At 44.1% G+C, this 9,902-nt stretch overlaps 1 long non-coding RNA gene across 3 annotated transcripts; it reads left to right on the top strand.

Annotated features, from left to right (window-relative positions):
- Window positions 1-7,090: 7,090 nt before the first annotated feature.
- LOC112245871 lies at window positions 7,091-9,619 on the top strand. Of its 3 annotated transcripts, none has more exons than XR_002952826.2 (3): window positions 7,091-7,205; window positions 8,570-8,699; window positions 8,790-9,619. It is a non-coding gene; the product is annotated as an uncharacterized LOC112245871 (long non-coding RNA). The 3 variants fall into 3 exon arrangements; XR_006083117.1 differs by having other exon boundaries at window positions 7,091-7,796; XR_006083118.1 differs by having other exon boundaries at window positions 7,091-8,699; window positions 8,790-8,989; window positions 9,158-9,619.
- Window positions 9,620-9,902: the final 283 nt, after the last annotated feature.

The raw sequence follows: 9,902 nt of genomic DNA, 5'->3' as shown, positions 1-9,902 counted from the left end.
CCACTGTGTGTACGTTCTGAACCTTGTTTGAGTCCAGTAGGTCACATGACCAAGGTGCTATGGAAATGATTACGTTTGAAAAAGGTATGTAAAATGTACAAACTGGTGTGCAACATGTAGGCCCACTGAGTGTACTTTCTGAACCTTGTATGAAGTCAGTAGGTCACATGACCAAGGAGCTATTGAAATTCAAATGTAAAAAAAGTTTGTACTTTTTTGTTGTTGTACTAACTAATTCAACTTGGAATACAAATTGCTGCTCACATTTCCACATGTCTATTAGCTTTGGAAATGTCCAAAATGTGGAAATAAGACCAGTGCAATTTTTCCAACATTTTGAAAGCAGAAATATCTGTTGAATATCCAACCTGAATCTGTCTTTACCTCGGGCGCGTTTGTCTAACATTGTGAGGTTATTTACAAATATGTTTACATGCACAGTAATACTTCGATATTAAACTGATTATGTCAGTAAGCATCCTTTGTTTGCAGTGTCCCTTTTTGAGTTTATTCTTATTGTTTCATTTAATGCTAAAACAAAAGTGCTGTATGATAGCTAGATGGTGAACTGTTGACAGACTGCTGATATTAATGTATTTGTCAGAAGTCATTGGTTTTGTCTGTTATTTTCACAAATCCAGTACCTCCAGGAACGGTGCACTCCCTACCCGGGGATATAACAGTGCTGAAAGTAAAAACAATCAGACATTGTCCCTTGTTTGAAAATAATTGTTCTACTCACAATCAAATTATTGGCTCTTTGCAATGTCATTGCACAAAAATATCGGCCTAGAGAACATTTTATTGCAACAACGAAACAGAAGATTGGGCCAGCTAAAATACTCAGTATTCAAATTATGAAAAATATTCTGGGGGTCGTAAACCACCCAGTGGTCAATGGTGTAATTGCAACATGTTTTACTGAGCGCAGAACACAAGCTTCAGGAAGACGAAATACCTACAATTCCTTGAATACTATGAAACACCAGAAATAGTTGGTGTCATTCGTTTGGCTATATGGGAACGAACGTGAATTCAGCATTTTGGTACATCGCATACTTTTGTGATAACAGACAAACGTATAGATATTAAAACGTCAACGTAAAGATAATTTCTACCGTGTTGCATGATGGGAAAATGGTCCAACAGTGATATAACCCAGTAAAACAAAAATTAATCGCTTCTCCACAACTGTATTCATGACCGTGATGCCTTATTGAGGCCAAAGTGGTAACCGTCAGCCAAAAACATTTGCCCTAGAACCCTCCACCAGTGTATACAACTCATACTTTTTATTTATTTATTTTACCAGGCAAGTCAGTTAAGAACAAATTCTTATTTTCAATGACAGCCCAGGGACCTGTGGAAGGAACAGTGGGTTAACTGCCTGTTTAGGCAGAACAACAGATTTGTACTATGTCAGCTTGGGGGTTTGAACTTGCAACCTTCCAGTTACTAGTCCAACACTCTAACCACTAGGCTATCCTGCTGTAACTGAGGTGTGATCCTGGGGACAGTAAGACAGAGACTGGGTTTTTGGGGACTACGACAGCTGACTTTTGAGGGCAAGGTTTTAATCATTAAAGCTGTGACTTTACCTGTGCTTTTATTAATCAGTTATGTTTTAAATTCCCCCTCAAAGGAGTATTTTAGACCTGGAGCGGATGCTTTTTTACTTCCTGTGGGGAGGCAAGTGGAAGAGGCTCTCTTCTCTCTATTGTGCAGGAACAGGAACCAGTGTGTCCAGTGCGCGAGCCCACACCGGTCTGGCGTAACGTGGCCCATCCTGCTCTCCTGAATCGGCATCGGGACCTGTCCTGGACGATCGCCCACGAGATCCTTCCGGTCAGGGCCGTTATGCACTCACGGGGCATGGTGAGGACATCCGCGTGCCCCTGACCAGGCTGCGGCCAAAAAGAGTTGGTGAGGTACATGCTCTGGGAGTGCAGAGCTGCCAGGGACCTGTGGAAGGAAGCAGCCCCCCTGATCACCCCGTGTCTGCCAGCAGGGGGGGACCTAACACCTCAGCTCGTGCTGTATGGGGTGGGCCGAAGGCCTATTCCATCAAAGGCCTTCACCAAGTTCTGTCCCACCCTCACGTGCTTGAAGGAAGCACTGTGGTCCTCCCGCAACCTGCTGGTAGCGAAAAGCGTAGAGACCACCCCCCAGGCAGTGGCCATGGTAGCCACGGAAGTCCTGGGGTGGTATGGAAGGAAGGTGGCCTCGACCCCAGGCGAAGGGTCCCCCACAACACCCTAGGTCCCGGCGGCCACGGCCTGACAGCGCTGCGGCGCCTGGGGCGATGCGCCTAGGGGAGGGATCTCCTCTGGGCCCCGAAGGACGGGATGGTAATCTATTCAGAGGAGCAGGATGAGGCGAGTTTGAGAAGGACTCACCCCGTTCCTGTACAGAGGATTGAAGACAGCTTTTTAACAAAGTGACCTTTTAACATGTTTTTCATGTCTTAGAAATGTTCTATCTTGTTAAATCATTTGTACACATTTTAAATGGCTTTTACAGATTTGATGTTTTTTTTACAATGAAAAGTACTTTTATTCATGGTTGTTTTTATTGGTTTTAACAACATTTACTTTTTAACAAATTTAAATGTAATCGTCAAATGCTGTGTTTTTATGCTTAGTTTTTGTAATATTTGTGTTGTGGAGAAATGACCAGGCAGGAGACGGGAGTACAGTTAGTTTTCGTTTAGTCAAAAAAAAACTTGTGCTCTACAGTTCGCGGCACCCCAGTGCGCATGTGCATTTCCTATTAGGTGTAGTAACGTAACACTGCCGTAATGCATTACTGCTTAGTAACAGCACAGTAACTAATATAAACAGATGTAGATCCCAGATACTACACTCCTCCCCCATAGTGTTTAACTCCCAGAGAACAAGGTAAATATGTTAGGTAACTACTAATGCAATATCTGAACAATGCATTCTTAAATATTTTTCAACTACTGGGTTGAAGCAGACTTTTCAGAGCCCAGCACAAATCCAGGGGATTATTCTTCCCCGAAGATGGAGTTTGTGTCCTAATAACTAACCCAGGTAATGTCCTTTTTCTTTCCTTTTATCTAGGACATATTAAAGTGTTTGTTTTACTGTCCGTTACCTCCTTAACCAGCTCAACTCACAGGTCAAGCTTTTGAGGTGCCCTTCGCTGTCGAATAGGATATCTCCGCTCCTCCTGGGCTTCCTGTGGTGGGCCAGGTTCGGGTGAAGGTCAGGCTCTGTCTCTCCCGTACGTACAGTCAGGAGCATAGTCCTGGGGGTCATTATTGTTCTTGTTCTCTCGGCATGTCTCTGCTGGGGCGTTGGACCGTAGCAGATGATCCACATGAACGTTGACCTGGCGATGACCAATTTGGACTTGGTAAGTCAAAGGTCCTCTGCGTTGCAAGATCACACCTGAGTTCCACAGGCGCTTGGGGTGTCTGAAATCACGTACCATCACCCTCTCTTCCTCTTTGAATTCTCTGACAGTCTTAGAGTATCTGTTATGAGCTTTCTTCTGCTGTAGCTGGTGCTTTGCCACAGTGCTTGACAAGTCTGGTTTCAACAATGTCAGGCGGGTACGTGGTTGGCGTTTCAGAAACAGTTCAGCTGGTGTACATTCCGTTACTGTGTGTGATGTGTTACGGTAAGTAAACAGGAACCGCGGAATCCTTTGGTGGGTGGGCACAGACTGAACCTGGAGTCTAGTCCAGGCCTTCTTAAAGGTTTGCACGGCTCTCTCCGCTGCTCCGTTTGATGCCGGATGGTAAGGTGGTGACAGGATGTGCCTTACTCCATTGTTCTTGAGAAACATTTCAAATCGTTTGACGTGAACGGAGGGCCATTGTCCGATACGAGCTCCTTGACTAGTCCAAAGGATGCAAACAGGTGTCTGAGAAGATTGATGGTCTTCTCAGCTGTGGTCAGTTGAGTAGGGAACACTTCCATCCACTTGGAATGGACATCCACGACAACAAGGAAATGTTGCTTGTCAATTTCGGCGTAATCCACATGGATGCGTTCCCAAGGTGTAGCGGCCCAGGACCATGGATGAAGAGGCGCAGCAGCAGGCTGCGAAAGGTGAGCAGTGGCCTACATGCTGTTGAATGTCCTGATCCAGTCCAGGCCACCACAGATAACTGCGAGCGAGTGCTTTCATTCGAGTGATCCCTGGATGTCCCTCATGCAGGTCAGATAGCAGTCTCCTCTGGAATTTGTGAGGTACCACCCTTGATCCCCACAGAACACACCCTTGATCAGTGGACAACTGGTCTTTCTTGTCGATGAATGGACGAAGGTTATCATCATTTACGAAGGTTCGCCAACCGCCTAATGTTAAGTCCAAGACTTTGGAAAGCACTGGGTCTTTCCTTGTTTCCTCTGCTATGTCAGAAGCAGATATGGGCAGTTCATCAATGAGAGAGATCTGGAAGACTGCTCTATCATCTTCACTGTCAGAGTCACTATTGCACGGTAGTCTCGATAGTGCATCGGCATTTGCGTGATCACTGGATCATCTGTACTCAATCTCGTAGTCGTAGGCTAACAATATCAGAGCCCAACGTTGCATTCGAAGTGCAGCAAGGGTTGGTATAGCTGATTTTGGTCCAAGGATACTCCACTGAGTCCTGGAAGAACTCACACTTGCTGCGTTTCATTCTCACTCCATATTTCTCCAGTCTTGACATCACTTTGTCCAGCACTACAAGGTGCTCTCCAATGGTTGGTGCTGACACGAGGATGTCGTCCATGAAGCACACAACATGGTCTATACCGTCCAAGATCTGATCCATTGTTTGTTGGAATATCGCTGGAGCTGTCGAGATTCCATAGGCCAAGCGATTGAATCTAAATAGCCCTTTATGTGTATTGATGGTCAGATACTGTTCTGACTCCGGATCCAGCTTCAGTTGCTGATAAGCGAATGCCAGGTCCAGCTTACTGAAAACCTTCCCACCAGCTAGAGTGGCAAACAGATCTTCAGCGTTTGGTAGTGGATATTCCTCTGGTAGTATGCAGCGATTTACTGTGACCTTGTAGTCACCGCACATTCTGACGGTCTTGTCTTTCTTTGTGACTACAACAATCGGAGCGGTCCCAGTCGCTCCTCGCTACTTTCGTGATTATGTTATTCTTCTGTAGGCGGTCCAGTTCCTTCTCTACTGCTTCCTTAAGAGCATAGGGAACCGGACGTGGTTTGTGAAAGATAGGCTTGGTTCCTTCTTGCACTCTGACTTTTGCTGTGAAGTCTTGTATTTCACCGTAGCCGTCTCAAGCATGTTAGTGAGTGTAGCCTGACTCACTGGTTTGTCATTTCTGAGACTGAAGATTTCTCCCCAGTTCAACTTGATCTTTTGTAGCCAGTTTCTGCCCAGCAAGGCTGATTTTTCTCCTTTAACAATGACAAGCGGTAGCGTCCACTCCTTCCCCTCATACCAGACTGGTACCTGGATCTGCCCTAACACAGGAATAGTGTCACCAGAGTATGAAGAAAGGCGGATGGACGCGGGCTGAAGAGGGCACTCTTTCAGTTTTTCTTTGTAGAGTCTCTCTGGAACCAGAGATACAGACGCTCAGGTGTCCAGCTGCATTTTTACTGGTTTTCCCGCTAACTCCATGTTGAGATAGATTCCATCTTTTAGTTGTTGAGCTGTGTACACTGTGAACAGTTCCACTACTGTTTCAGTTGTACCTTCCTCCTCTTGTGCTGCGTCTGACACTTTGTGTGCTCTTGCTGTGCGTTTTGAGGCCTTACACACTCTCTGTAAATGTCCAACCTTTCCACAATTGTAGCACTTTTCATTTTGGAATCGACATTCACTGTGCTGATGATTTATCTCCCCCACATCTGTAGCAACTTGGCTTAAACCTTTGAGATGTGGGCTGCTTTGTTCTTGTGTAACCTTGAGGACGGGACTGAAAAAAGTGTGACTTTTGTGAGCTTTTTTCACCACGAGCATTACTGACCTTGTGAACACCTTTCTGACGTTCTGCATGTCCCGATAGCTCAACAGTATCCCTGTGGGCAAGCTCGAGTCCAAGTGCTATATCACAGGATTTCTTAAAGGTCAGGTCCTTCTCTGACAGGAGCCTTCTGTGATATGCTTCACCTGTGAGACCACATACAAACTTGTCTCGGAGACCATCATCAAGAAATCATGCAAACTCACATGTACTTGCCAGCCTTTTCAAAGCAAGGATGTAGTCAGCCACGGTTTCCCCTTGACTCTGGTGACGTTGGTAAAATCTGAAACGTTCTGCAATGAGAATTGGCTTAGGCTTGAAATACCTTGCAAGAGTTTCAGTCAGTTCTGCATAGTTCAACTCCACTGCTTTCATTGGTTCAATGAGACCTTTCAGCAATCCATATGCAGTTGGACCCAAAACACTGAGAAATACGTCTGCTTTCTTTCCATCTTTGATTTCATTTGCAGCCAGCCAACGCTCAAAACGCTCGAAATAGGAATCAAAATCCTCTTTTGTAGCCTCAAACTCTGGTACTGACCAATGGTTGCCATTTTCAGTTAATTGTTCAGTTTCCTTGTATTCCTTAATTTTCATCTAATTCTTCACTTCAGAAGTTTCTGCAATTACTTCATTCACTGCACTCATTTGTGTTACGTTCCTTCTTCCTTTTTTTTTCTTGCCAATATTTCTCCACTGAGATCGCCTAATTTCAATGGGATCAATGAGTTTTTTTTAATTTAACCACCAGAGGGCAGTGTCGCTATTCTGGACTCCAATAGTCTTGCTACTTAGCAGCTCCTGAATACTGTACTAGCAGTGCTAGCAGTGGTTAGCCTTCTATACTGGCGAAAGAAAATAAAAAATAACTGACGAATTACATAATTATTTTGAGTTTCATTACTCACGCAACATTCTTCCCTTCAAGCAATGTCCGTTTATGTAGTTTAACCACCTCGTAATAACCACTGTAATATTTGTGTTGTGGAGAAATGACCAGGCAGGAGACGGGAGTACAGTTAGTTTTCGTTTAGTCAAAAAACCCTCGTGCTCTACAGTTCGCGGCACCCCAGTGCGCATGTGTATTTCCTATTAGGTGTAGTAACGTAACACTGCCGTAATGCATTACTGCTTAGTAACAGCACAGTAACTAATATAAACAGATGTAGATCCCAGATACTACAGTTTTAACGTTTGTCACTAATCGGAGGTTTGATTCTGAGATGAGTTGAGCTATGTAGGGTATGTCTGCATTTACTTTGGCTTTCCTTCTTCATTGGATGAATGCTTTCAGAATTACAGATTTCAAAGCAAACTAGTCCTACTACTACCACTGTAGATTCATTTTCTCTCCGAAATAGGCTGAATGTCTGTGATTTGTTATTGTAGCACTTGTTTTAATGCCTATAAATGTGCTGATAATATATGGGACAAGGTGTACTTGTGAATATAGGGCAGGTCCTAGCCTTTTGGGGGCCTGTCATGACAAATAATGTCCCCCTCCACGTCACAATGGGATTACATGAGTCCCAATTTCTGTTGCTAGGGGTGTTGCTAGAACTTGCAACATTATGATCTGTTTACTTAATGAACCAACGCGTCCGTTACTATGCTGGTTGCTCGGCTACCTTGTAGAGGTAGGAGGACGCAGGAAGTTATTTTTCACCTCAGAAGCGCTTGCTCAGTAGCAAGCGGTAAATTGCCGCTTAGGCCGGCCAGAGTGGCTCGCTTGTGGGCATGCTGGCCTCATATGGGAGCATATAGCAACACCTTCAGTTGTGCGTCAAGAATTGAGCATAGCAAGTCTGGTATGGAGGCCTGGTTATGAAAAGGGTAAATAGTTATATAGTAATATGCTCTAAAACTCGCTGGCGACAAAGAAACTTTGCTGCCCCGTTTCCAATCGTCCACATGGCTCGGAGAACTTATTCAAATAAGTAAATACATTTCTAAAATGTAAAAAAAAAAACGCACGCTGTTTTATTAGCTAACTAGCTACAGTGCAGGCTAACTCAAACAATCTGCTAACGTTGCTAACAGTAGTTAGCTATCTAGCCAACAGTAGTTAGCTATCTAGCCAACAGTAGTTAGCTATTCAGCCAACAGTAGTTAGCTATCTAGCCAACAGTAGTTACCTATCTAGCCAACTTTACATACTGTAATGAAACAGGCACGCTATCGACTGTGCAGCAAAAGCATGCTCGTGCGGCAGGGTCGATTTCCGTGCTTATAAACCCAGGGTCGTTACACTACTCCCTCCTTTCAAAGAGCGCATCCTCGTGCTAGCTTGCGACGCGCTCACCGGCCAAGCACACGCACTGTCGTGGATGCAAGGTCCGACCACTTCTGACACCAGTGTAATGAAACAGGCAGGGAGCAGGTCTCGAACCCTCGACCTTCTAGACCGAGGTCCGGCGCACTATCGACTGTGCCGCAAAAGCATGCTCGTGCGGCAGGGTCGATTGGAGATTCCTGCTTACAGTTAACATGTAGGGCACTACAAGGTTGTGCGACCAGGGCCATCAGGGACTGCCTCCTGGAGGAATTCAGGCATGTGAAGGCTACCTGTGTCCTGCATAACTTCATGAGGATCTGCTGCTCTGCAGGATGTTAAAAGGATGTGGTCCAACAACACAGCAAGAGAGGCAGTCCGTGTGTGGGAGATCTTCACCTACTTCTTCGAAGAGGGTGTTGTTCCCTGAAGTCATCTTGAGTGACCTAGAACTCTGGAACAAGGTAATAACATTACAGGCTATATTCTGTCACCAACTATATAAATAGCCAAGTTTATTTACTGATGTGTGATTTTCTTGCTATTGCAAACAGTCTTACTCTCTGCAGAGATGAGGAACCCTCCATGACACAATACCATCAGAAATCCATGAGAAAACATATTTTATTCTTGTTTTCATGCTGGGAACCTGGCACCATTTCCAGTCCTCGTCCTGGGTCCAGGCCTTCGAAGGTGTCCACACTCTACACAGAGGTCAGCGTCCACTGCTTCTGTCAGAAATACGTGAGAAAAGGTAAGAAGGTGGCCCGGTGCAGGAGATGCGGCAAGCATTTTCATGTGTCTTGTTTGTCTCATGTTGTCAATGTGCATGAATTTGTCTGTTCATCGTGTCTATCGTCTGTTATCTGTTTTGTCTGTTTTCCCCACCCCTTCCACTGCTTGGCCGGCTCCCCACCTCAAGATGGTAGGTATTTTACTACATTGCATCTTGTTGTATATTATATGTTATTGTAAATAACCTGTTATACAAATTTAAAACAATATTACAAAGATGTTTTTTTGCAGACATTGGCTGTGAAGTTGGTAAGTATATAGAATATGTATTTGTCTTGTAGTCCAAGTAACATTTACAAGTATGTAAATATTTGTATATTTTTCCATTTGTTTGCTGGCAAATATTTGAAACTTGTTAGCTGACATGGCTAATTGAGTGACTGTCAGTGACTGACAAAGATCTTGTGTAATTCTACTATTTTAACTCTCAACAGTAAGTTGAGACTGAGTTTCTATTTTTTTATAGATTTTTTGGGGTCAGGCCCTAAGCGACTGTTTATCAAATGTTATTGGTCACATACACATATTTAGCAGATGTTATTGCCTGTGTAAACTACTGTTTATATACTGCTTTACTCATCTCATAAAGCAGTATGTAAACATTATTAAAGTGACTAGTGATCCGCTCCTTTTTTTCCAATTTTCATTTAAAATGACATACCCAAATCTAACTGCCTGTAGCTCAGGACCTGAAGCAAGGATTGTATTCTTGATACCATTTGAAATAAAACACTTTTAAGTTTGTGGAAATGTTAAATTAATGTAGTAGGAGAATATAACACATTAGATCTGGTGGCTTATTTAACAGCCCGATGGCCTTGAGATAGAAGCTGTTTTTCAGTCTCTCGGTCCCAGCTTTGATGCACCTGTAC

Source organism: Oncorhynchus tshawytscha, linkage group LG03, assembly GCF_018296145.1.
Source record: "Oncorhynchus tshawytscha isolate Ot180627B linkage group LG03, Otsh_v2.0, whole genome shotgun sequence".
NCBI classification, from domain to species: Eukaryota; Metazoa; Chordata; class Actinopteri; order Salmoniformes; family Salmonidae; genus Oncorhynchus; species Oncorhynchus tshawytscha.
Note: the sequence above shows the minus strand (reverse complement) of the source record. Positions and strands in the feature narration are given on the sequence as shown.